The following is a 10,949-nucleotide window of genomic DNA, read 5'->3' as shown; positions in this document are numbered from 1 at the left end:
ACTCCTATACGTCTCATTAGCACCGAAGAACTGAAATAGCAAATCATTGGAAATAGCTTGGAAAACTTTTTTCTGCCTAGGAGTGGTCTTCTTCGAACATTCGTGTTTAAGCTAAAAAGAAGAGCATATGTAATTTGAGCTGACTGAAGCAAAATAATGACTCCATCAAACTTCTCTTGAACTATTTCAGCACACCACTGAAAGGGGCAAGTGCATCGCAGGAGTGGTGTAAAAACAGGACCCATTAATAGGGCCTGGGGAGAGGAAGTTGGGAGGAGGTGATGATGATGACAGAAGACTTTCATGCTCAAATGAGATTTTTTTCCTCTTTGTCCATTCTAAGTAAGAAACTTCTAAACATTTCATAGGCACAAGAATATAAACACATAATCTCTGGGCCACAGGTACTGCAAACACTTGGGCCTCTGCTTATCTTTACTCACGTGAGCAGCGCCAACTGAAGATATAAACCATAGGATTTGCTTACAGCAACAGAGGAAATGTTTGAGGCCATTTAAGTCAAGTTAAGCAGACGAGCAGGAGTTCGCTGGACCAAGGCCTGTGGGCCAAAGTACTTTCAAGCAAGTTGGGTCACATTTCCTTTTTGGCTGGCAAGGAAGCAGGATCAGGCCCTCACTCTTTCTACTTACATGTTGGGTTTTCACCTTTTCATATTCCCTCTCCGGGGCAAGCATCTGCTAAATTTAGAATACCTTTTTTAGAATTTGTTTCATGAACACACACACAAAAAAATAATTACATTGTAAAAAAAAAAAAAACAAAACCGCAGGCTTTTGAAATGCCATTTGTGAAGCGTTCCAACTATGCGCAACTGGCTCTGTTACTACGGCTCACAATTGCCATCTGAACATCTATTTTTCCAAGCATTTAAGAAAAGTGATGTGTACATTTTTCATGTGTAATTAGGCAGCGTAATGTGATCTCTTGCTGCAGTCAAGCTGCCATGTGCCGTAGCCTCACTGAATAGCTTCCAGATTTCAACCCAATCTCTTCTGTCTAGACTCTACGTTGCTATTTTTTTTTTCTCCAAGCTTAAAGCAGACTCCAATATAAAATGCCAAAAACAGAAGGTTTTGTCCCTCTTTCTCATAAAGATGTGGGACAGATCTCGGAGGCCCAGACGAGAGCTGGGTCCCAGACTTTCATAAGACACGTGTCGTCTGAAGCTGACATTAAAGATTGTGCAGGCATTTCAACAGGTCATGCACACGCAGGGAAAAAAATGCTGAAAAATATGGTTTTCATTAAGAAAGTGAGTATTTTTAGAGAGGTGTGGTTCAGCACAGATGAAAAGGAAAGAAAGAAAAATGAAAGCAGCACAAGAGATCCCAAACTGCAACATTATTTATATTGCTGTTGAAATGCAGTGTGTTCTCTTTATGAAGCTGCTTTTGGGAGTGAAATAATATAGACCCTGCCAGAACCAGGTGCATATCATGTAGATTGTTTATAATCCAAGTTAAAGGATAGCAGATTTATACCAGAAAGAACTCTCCAAGGAGACTTTGGAGTTTAAGTGTACTGTCTTAATCTATACATTACATCCTCAACAAAGCAGTTGCCTTTAACAAAAAATAGAGTTTCAGTGAATTCACAGATAATTCCAGGGAATTTTATCTAGTGTGATATAGCTTTAGACTGCTTATTGTGTTCCCAGCTTTTTATTTGACTCTAAGTTGTTTTCTTTCTACATCAAGAAAATGAAAAAGATCAAAAGGGAATAATTTCCACAGAAAGAAGTTTTTGCACAATTTAAGCAAAAGGCTAGATTTTCTCTGACTTGCATTTCTGGTGACTTGTCCTGGGAATGTTGCTGCAGTTTGCATGCACTGCAGTGGCTATTTCTATCCAAAACAGAAAAGGCTCTTGCTTTAGCAAAGAAACACATTTGTAAAAAAAAAAATCCCACTTTGTTTGTTTTGTTTTGTTTTGTTTCATGTTCTTCTTTTCTTAAAAAAAAAAAAAAAAAAAAAAGTTTATTTTCTTACCTGGACTCTTGTAACACCTAATTTCAAGTTTTCTGTTTGCTATCAAAAAAATGACTGTTGCCATTGAAAAGTGCCCTTCTGCCCACTTTTTGTATAAATGGCAGATCAGTTGGAAAAACAGAAGCATTTTCACTCATTTCTGAGGGAAAGCATGCAATGCCTGCTAAAAATTCCCATGCTTCTGAAGAACCAACTGTTCTTTTCATTAAAAGATCATCCACCTACTTTAGCAAACTTTTCAATACTTTCACCCATTTTTCCATCACGGTAAAATGTGAAATGCTTGAAATGTTTGAAATGATTGTGCGAATAGTTTCTCATCCATGCAAAGGGAAACTAATGCCAAAATCTACCTGTTCAAAATGAAGATCGCTGTGAAATTGCTAATGATGACAGCAGTCTGCAAAATAACTCAATGTTTGTGAAACCTTTTCAATTACATTTGAAGTCAAGTGAAATATAAGTGTGTTTTCTTCTCATATGTCTGATATCTAAAGTGATCACAGGAAGTGGTTTTCATCCTTTTGTTTCAAAGAGCTTTGCAGAAAGAAGGCTAAGTTATAATACCACATTTGGCAAAAAGGGAACAAAAAAAAAAAAAAAAAAAAAGCTTAGCACTGGGCAGCCCTTCCTTACAGATGCTGAAGGGGCCAGTAAGTATCTCCTGGATTCCATGACATGGCTGCACAGTGACAGGGAGTGAAATACAAAGCAATTGCTAAGGCAGAGCCCTGTGCTGGTGTGTATGTATGGTATACACACTATAGATAGATATATGCTGCTGCTGAATCTGAATGCTGGGTTCCCTGTCAGCAACCATCTCTCAGCGTTTCCTTTTAATTTCAACATGGTACTGGCCTCAGGCTTGCCACAGTTCATAAAGTAAGGCCTCATTTCACTAAAACAGGGATTTTCTGAGCTGTAAATCAGGATAGAATATTGACACGTGGACTGAGGTGAGTCTCTGCAACATTTTTTTTTTCTTACAGAGCCTCTATCCTAGACTGTATCAAATTCATAAATCTTAAGGCCAGATGGGACCCATTATGATAATCTGATGAATGATAGTGAAAACCATAGGATTTCTTACAGTTGTTTTGTGTCCCTCTCTTGTTATCATCTATTGCATATTTCTGGACATTCCTCCTAATATTTTCAAGAGCATGGAGGGCCTTGTTCTGATCTTCGTTCTGCTCATGAATGTCATCAAATACATACAGGTGAGAAGCAAAGCCTTTCTTCAGACTTCATGCAAAATCATAGCTGCCCTGGGAAATTGTCATCTCTCATGAGCCCCATTCTGACAGATCATTATGTCTAGCACACCTATGCTACGTGTGCTGTTTGACAAAATAAATCAGTTCTTGGTCTGAAGAGCCTATTCTCATACTTTGCTTTAAAACCACAGTGTCAGAAGGATATTTCAGAAGTGAGATACACTTTTGAATAGTTTGCGTTTTGTAATAAGCAGCGCATGTGAGCCTGGTCCCCTCTTGACCCATAAGCATCTTTCAGTGTTCTCCATTTAATTCAAGGGCTCAGATACAAAATCAAGGAAAGTGTGTCCCTTTGCGGGATAATCCAAAGTTTTCTGAGACTGTAAGTCAAAAAGAAATGGGTCTTCAGCATGCCGTTTTTTCACCTGTGACAAGACAAATAGACTTAATCCAGTCCACATGGCTAACCTGAATTAAACATGTTCTTTGTGTTTAAATTAAAAATTTAAATTAAACATGTTCTTTGTGTTTCATTGCTTCAGAAGATCATGTATGATAGAAACGTGGAAAAAAAATTGTTCATACTGAAAAAACTTGGGGGCTGTGGGATACACAGGGCAAGTTCCACCAACCAGCCAGGCACAGAGACCTCCACGAAGGTGCTGCCTGAGAAGCATCTGTGACAGCATGTCCATCCCCACGCACGGATGTACCACCCACATCTCCATGTACTGGACTTCAACCTGAAAATAAAGTGGCCCTGTCACCATCATCTACTTCACACACATAATTCAGCATTGAAAGCAGGGGGTGGTTCTCTCCCTTCACTGTGGTCACCCAGAGAGTGATTCAGCGTCATGTCCAGAGCTGAGTCACTTTCTGCAGAGGCCTCTCCCTTCCTCTCCAGCAAGGCACCTGCACCGGCAGGGCAGCAGAGATGGACACCTAGATTGTCCTGCTGCAGTCTAGGTGTCTGTCAGTTCTAGGGTGTATGGAACTTGTTTGCATTGATGCTACAAGGTAGGTGTGAAAATAAATGTGTGTGTGCATACGTAGGCATACATAATTTTAGCTGTGGAAAATCACGGATCTCCTATTTTCATATCCCTGAGATTTTTGTTTTCCAGGGGAGGTTGTTTTCTGCCTCTGACTATAATTTCAGGTGTTAGTCTGTTTTATGGCACATCCAATGAAGAAACGGTGTCGAAACTTGTGCTAAATGCCTAAGTAAAAGAATTGTGTAGTAAAATGAGGGATATGGGGATGGCTGCACAGAGATAGGTGTAGAGGAAGAACTAAATCTCTATGCTAGAGCCACATTTCCTAGAGCTGTGTATGCAAGTCTACTAGCCAAAGCCATATGTCTAGCTGTATGGGCACATGTACATCAACACAGGATGGATTTTACACATCTGAAGGCAAAATTAAAATTTTGCTGGGACCATGACAAATGCAGAAAACAGAAGAGCAGACTAATGTAAAGAAGAGAGACAATTCAATCTGTTCACAGATTTAGATCCTACAAACACGTGACTTATTTGGATATTGAATCTATGTTGAGCTACATGTGTAGTATGCTGTGGCCTCCTCAGAGACTGCTACATGCCAAATAATCAAAGGGAATGTAAAAATGTAAGGATGTGTAAATAATAAGCAAGTAACTTTATGGTATTCAAACTTATTAATCACTCTCTACTGAACAGTTCAAGTATTTTATTTTGGGTCAGGCTTTTCTTCATGCATTATTTATCTAGAGCCTTTTATATTTAAACAGCCATTCTAACCAGAGACATTTCTGCATGCTGTCTGAATTCTACCCTGGTAAATAAATGCATACTTTGGAAATTATGGCATTTTGTCACCTACCCTAGCTTTGTATTTCTGGCCTTTGAAAATGCTCCAACTTATTGCTTTCTTATTTTTAATTTTCACCATGTGGTTGAAGAAGTTTGCAGTTCTTGCAGAGATGCACTGCTCAGCGTTTCTGTGTTGATTCATCATATGAGTTATTCCTTCGATCCAGGCAGTGATGCAGAGAAATGCCCCTTTAGAGAGGGAAGGGGAAATGCTTTGGCTAAAGTATGAAAAGACACAAGTTCTGCCCCTCACATTCCCACCCCAAACTGGGAATGAATCTGAAGTTCAGCTCTAGGTGCTGAAATGTGCACCAGAGAGTTTATTTGATCTTTTTTTTTTTTTTTTTTTTTTTCAGATTTTCTTGTTCTGATCTTCTGTTTTATCTAGGCTGGGACTTACCTGCCAAAAATACATGGAAGAGAGGTGACAGTTTCCTCTCATATTGGAGAGTTAAGGAGGGATCCAGGCAAGCATCCAAGTTTTCCCATGGGCCAGATCAGACCTTTGACATTTTTGAATTTCTTCCACTATTACTTGTGGACTCATAAAAACTCCACTGAACTTCATGGGAGTCTCAAGTCTAGACCTTTCCTGCTAACACATTGCTTGTGTTTTAATCTCAGCTATCAGTTTAAAGAGAAAAAAAAATAACAAAAATGAAAAATGCAAACAAAGAAGGAGTTTCCCATTCCTTTTAGTCAATTGTTTAGAAAGCAGTGTGAATTGTTTTAAATTGATAGTGCAGTTCTGAATATGCTGTTGGTGTTGAATATGCTGCTGACCTATAGCCTATTAGTCTGAATAGCTTATCTAACCACATACTTAATCAGGTAAGTTCCAGTTTCTCTCCTAACAAAGTGGTCTCTTTTGCCTCCTTAGAGCTTTTAACATGAAATGTTCTTTCTTTCCCTAATTAAAAGTGATTCTCACTCCAGTGGGCTTCTCATAGACTGCCAAAATACTGTCAGGGTTCAGTTTGTGACTCAAAGAAATCCATGACTTTTAGATCTAAAAGTCACCCTTTCTAATACTTGAAAAATAGTTGCCTGTTAATCCTAGGCAATAAGATTTATCAATATAAATGTCTATCTCTCTTGATTTAAATGTCATTTTTGCATGAGAGAACCTTTATTAGTGAATGTCATCCACACCTGTGAGAGGTAATAGTTATAAATGTGTCCTCTTTTTTTTTTTTGCCAGACTAGTTCATCTTAATGGTGTATCCATAGATAAAATATTAATTCTCCTGGATTTTACTGAGCAAATCAGGTGCCAGAACTCCATTTTGTGAGGCAGGAATGTTACACAGTGTAAAAAATAAAATAATCTGCCCTGCACTCATCTTGTTTCATATAAATAGAAAAAAAAGTCATGTATTCTGTTTTATTGTTAATATCTATGATAATTATCGTTACTAGCTTTTCACTAATATCCTTCTTTCACGAGTTCTATTTAACGATTTGGAGATGAAATGCCTGTGAGATAGGTAGGGCTTAGACACTTTCACGAGTGCTGGAGCAGCAGCAAACAGCGGGTGTGTGATTTGTCCAAACCCACATAATTTTGTGACAAGCCCAGCCCCAGTTTCTCATGCTTTTTTTTTTTAACAGCCTGTCCTGCTGGCTTTTAAGCAGAGCAAATCTAGAAGCCTCTTCAGCTATTGGCATGGAGGTAACCCAGGAATTATGGGCTGGACAAAGAACTTTATTTATTTATTTATTTATTTATTGTAATGCAGGAGAGCAGTGATAGTTCCTCTTTTTCTGTTCTGAAACAAACAAAAAGACCCAGAACCTTGAAACTTCTATGAAATTCCAAGCACTGCACAGTATTTGCCCATTGCTAAAAGAAATGGAGGCATGCTGATGAATGAGATGTAAGTGGGTCCCTGGTCCAGTTTTTAACTACTGTGAAACTTTTTCCTTCCCCACGGGGTGGGGCTCACCCTGGTAAGTTGTGTACCACTAAAGTGATCCAGTCCCAAGCGAGAAGGCACATGTGCTGACATTAGGGGACTGTGAGTTATTGTAGGCTGTTACGAGAGAAATGCATTTTCATAGGTCCGCTGCTTTGAAAGAAATAGAGGAAAAGAGCTGGTTATGTTTTTTCCATTTTCCAAATGTGAAAATTTGGTCTTTTTGATTGTTCATTTCAGACCTGCATTTTGAAAACTGTGTTTGAGGAGATGGAGAATGACATGAACACTTTTTCCTTTCCACAGGCCACTTCTTAACAAGAGGCAGTGCTCTAAGGCCTGGTCTTCATCTACAAAAAACGCCTGGAAACATTCTTCTTCCTCGTGAGCGAAAGCTGCAGGGAGGAGGCTGCAGGGCAGGTCCTGTCCCCACACAGGGGACAGTTTTGGAGCCAGCTGCCATGGCAGAGCAAGCAGCTGAGTGGGCAGCTGCTGGGCCATGTGAGCTGGGGCTGGTGGCAGAGGGGGACATCAAGTGTCACTGTGAGGGTTGGTGGCACAGATGGAGAGGCTCCAGTTGCCTGCTGGCTGCCCCATCCTCTGCTGTTTTCCTAGGCTGTACGGAAGACTTTAGGTTGCACAGGTGAGGTGTAAAGGATCATCGGAAAGTGGGTTTATTGGGCAGTGGTTTACACCTTGGTTCCTGACCACAACAAGGCAGAGCAGCTGTGCAAGAGGTGCTCCATCACAGAATCATAATCACAGAATGATCTGGGTTGGAAAAGACCTTCAAGATCACCAAGTCCAACCATCGTCCTGACTCACTGAGTCCTGCCACTAAACCATGTCCCATCTCCTATCTTTTTGGGTGGCTGCCTGCTTGCATCAGCACGGAAGTGACAGCATGGGACTCTGCATTTGAAGGTGATGGATGAGAGCCACTGCCCCTCTCCACTCTGTCATTCACATTGATGGAAGTGATGTGTGATGTGCTTTCACAGGGCTGTTTGTGGTCGCTGTGTATTGCCACGGGTGTCTGTGGGTGCAGCAGAGCTGTGTGGATGCAGCAGCCCTGGTAGCTCACCAGCAGCTCTGCCTCCCGTCCTACTGTGCCTTCTCTGTCCCCAGGGCAGGGACAGCTCTGTCCCTGCTTCCCCAGGACATCCGGGAGCCCCTGCTGCTCCCAGGCAGGGGGCAGAGCACAGCATCACCCCACAACCCTACAAACCTGGTGCCACTGGCACAACGTGGGGACAAAACCACTGCCAGCCATAGTTTGTTTTGGGGACCGACTTGTTTCAGGGCCGTCTTCCTGCGAGATTTATGCTCTCTGAAGGGTTAAGTACATTAGTGCAGGTAATCTCACTCCATTACCTTCTATAAAACAGAATCTGTGATTTCCTCCCTGGTGAGCATTTACCATAGCGAAATAGGCTACTATTTTCATATTTAACTCATTGGTAAGTCATAAAAACAGCTAAAGTTGTCTGCCCCAAAGAGCAGGACCTGCTGGACAGGACGGTGGCTCCAGGCTTTTACGAGGCTTGGCAGTGTCAGCGTGGCACAGGGCACTCGGCATCACCTCTCACAACCCTCACATCCCCATCGCATCCCCCTCCTCTGCTTTGAAATCGACAAAATTCAGAAATTTACAAGGCTTTTTAAAATCTGAGATGAAGCAATTAAATCTCCAGACTGAAGGATGTGAACCTTTAAAGGCCCTTTGCAGAATATCAAAAGAAAGAGAGGATTATATTTAGCAGGTGTGACAGCCCACGCAGGACATTTCATTGCGAAAGGGCCTGACATGAACCAGGAACCAATACTTAAATTAATACAAAACATCTTGGGGGAAAGGTGTTTTCTTTCTTTTTTTTTTCTTTTTTAAGCATTAGGAAATCATAATGCTTTCTGGCTTCTTCAAAAGCGAAAGGTCCAAATATGCAGGAGTCATCTGGCATGTAAAATAAAATGGGGGGGGGGGGGGGGGGGGGGAAGGGGGGGAAGAGAGGGGGGTACCTAAAAATGCTTGGGACAAGCTTGAGAGGCAAGTGTTGGGGGCAGGGGGGGGCATGGCTTCATGGCTGGCTGAGAAGCCTGGCTCTGTTTTTTCCTCCCTGGCCCTGCTGGAGGCTCTGTCTTGCTCCAGGGCAGGATGCTCAGGGCAGGGATGTGCGAGGCCTCCCCAGGGCCACAGCAGCCAGGTCCTTGCTGCTCCTGCAGCAGCATCCTCTGTCCTGCCACCTCTCCATGTTTTTCCCCCGACTGGCTGAAGGCACAGCCCTTCATTACAGGGATGCTTTATTCTGATCGTTCTGTTTCTATTTATATAATAACCTAGCAAGCCTCTAAGTGGAAACCTCGACTTGGTAGTTTTGTGGGGAAGTGTCCGCGAGCTTCTTGCTTCATTCACCAGCTCATGTTCCTAATTTTAACCAAACTGCTCCGTTTTGATTTTCCTACGCTGTGGACTTAATGCCTGAGAGCTCGGGATGTTTTCACACCCACTTTCTCAGGCCACAGGAGCGACGCCATCTATCTATAGCAGGGGCAGGTAAGGAGGGAAGCGAGATGTTCCCCATCCCTGCACCCTGACCCGCAGGGAAGGGACTGTGCGGGCTCTCCGGGAGATTGCCATAGGTGGGTGCTGCTCCAGCAGGTCCCACTTTTGGGGTGTTTCGGCTCTTTGCTCTGCTTACCTGAGCTGGACGTGGACTAGGTTGTTGCTCAGGACCTTCAGGTCATATTCTTAGACCCGAAGGCAGTGTGGTCCAAAGCCACCATGCTCCCAGGGCAGTTCTCGGAAGGAAGGGAGCATGTGGTCTGCTGTGATCGGCACACTATCTGGTACCCTTTGGCATCGAGAGAGTTAAAGGTCCTCGGCACCCACCAGACCTGGTCTAGGCAGTGTCTAAAATCAGTCCTAGACCCGCTTTATTTTTTCCTTAAAAACAGGAAATGGAGCCCTGAAGGCTTTTCGACTGGAGAGAGAGTGAGGAGGGGGTATGCTCACTCTGCCCATATCCAGCCCTGAGCCTGACCCAGACTTGGGGGTCTCTGTGTGTGTTTTTTTTTTATTTCTTCTCTTTTTTTTTTTTTTTCTATTATTTTGGCAGACTTTTTGGAATGTCTGGGAGCTAAGGGCTTTGCTTCATGGAGCAGAATTCTGAAGCAAGAAAAAGAGAAAGTTATAGACTAAACCACAGAAATGTAAACATGTCTGCAGCTAAAATAACTCCACTTTCATTGAAAACACTCCTCGCTCACAATCAGACTTCTGTGTGCTATGCTCAATAAAACTGCATGCTAATAGCAACCAATTAATACATTATGTAGTTCTGCTTTAAAAACTGAGACGCTTTTAATTTTTTTTATTTATTTTTATATCTTTTTTTTTTTTTTTTTTTTTTAATTAAGGGAGTACTCGGGTTCTCTGCATTGTACGCCGGCTCTCGGCGCTGACCGCTGGCTGAGAAGCGCCGGGGTGACCGGGCGGAGGGCGATGCCCGGAGGCTCGGCGGGGGTCGAGGCGTGCCCGAGGGAGGCCGGGGCAGCGCGGCGGCGGGCAGGAGCGGTGCCCCGGTAAGGAGCCCCGGGGCGGCGAGCGGGCGGGATGGGACGAGACGGGAAGGGACGAGACGGGATGGGATGGGATGGGATGGGATGGGATGGGATGGGATGGGATGGGATGGGATGGGATGGGATGGAATGGGATGGGATGGGACGGGGCGCACCGCCGCGGTCCTGCCTCCTCCCGCCGGGCTTCCCGTTGGCGTGTGCGCTGCGTGTGTTGCGTGAGTGTGCGCTGTGTGTGTTGTGCGTGTGCCAGGTGAGCGCCCTGCCAGGGCCCAAGGCTGCTCCCCGCTCCGGGTGCGGCCCCTCTCCATCCATCCCCTCTCCAGAGCCCGGCTTGAGGCGCTGCCCGCACCCCGCGCTTGTCCTTCAATTTCC

At 43.4% G+C, this 10,949-nt stretch overlaps 1 protein-coding gene across 1 annotated transcript in view; it reads left to right on the top strand.

Annotated features, from left to right (window-relative positions):
* The first annotated feature begins 10,421 nt into the window (after positions 1 to 10,421).
* ERG (ETS transcription factor ERG) overlaps positions 10,422 to 10,949 on the top strand; it is a 147,672-nt gene continuing 147,144 nt past the window's right edge. The window contains 1 exon segment of the mRNA XM_050711654.1: positions 10,422 to 10,580. The gene's annotated coding sequence lies outside the window, so the exon portion shown is untranslated.

This window comes from Cygnus atratus, chromosome 1 (assembly GCF_013377495.2).
Source record: "Cygnus atratus isolate AKBS03 ecotype Queensland, Australia chromosome 1, CAtr_DNAZoo_HiC_assembly, whole genome shotgun sequence".
NCBI lineage: Eukaryota > Metazoa > Chordata > Aves > Anseriformes > Anatidae > Cygnus > Cygnus atratus.
Note: the sequence above shows the minus strand (reverse complement) of the source record. Positions and strands in the feature narration are given on the sequence as shown.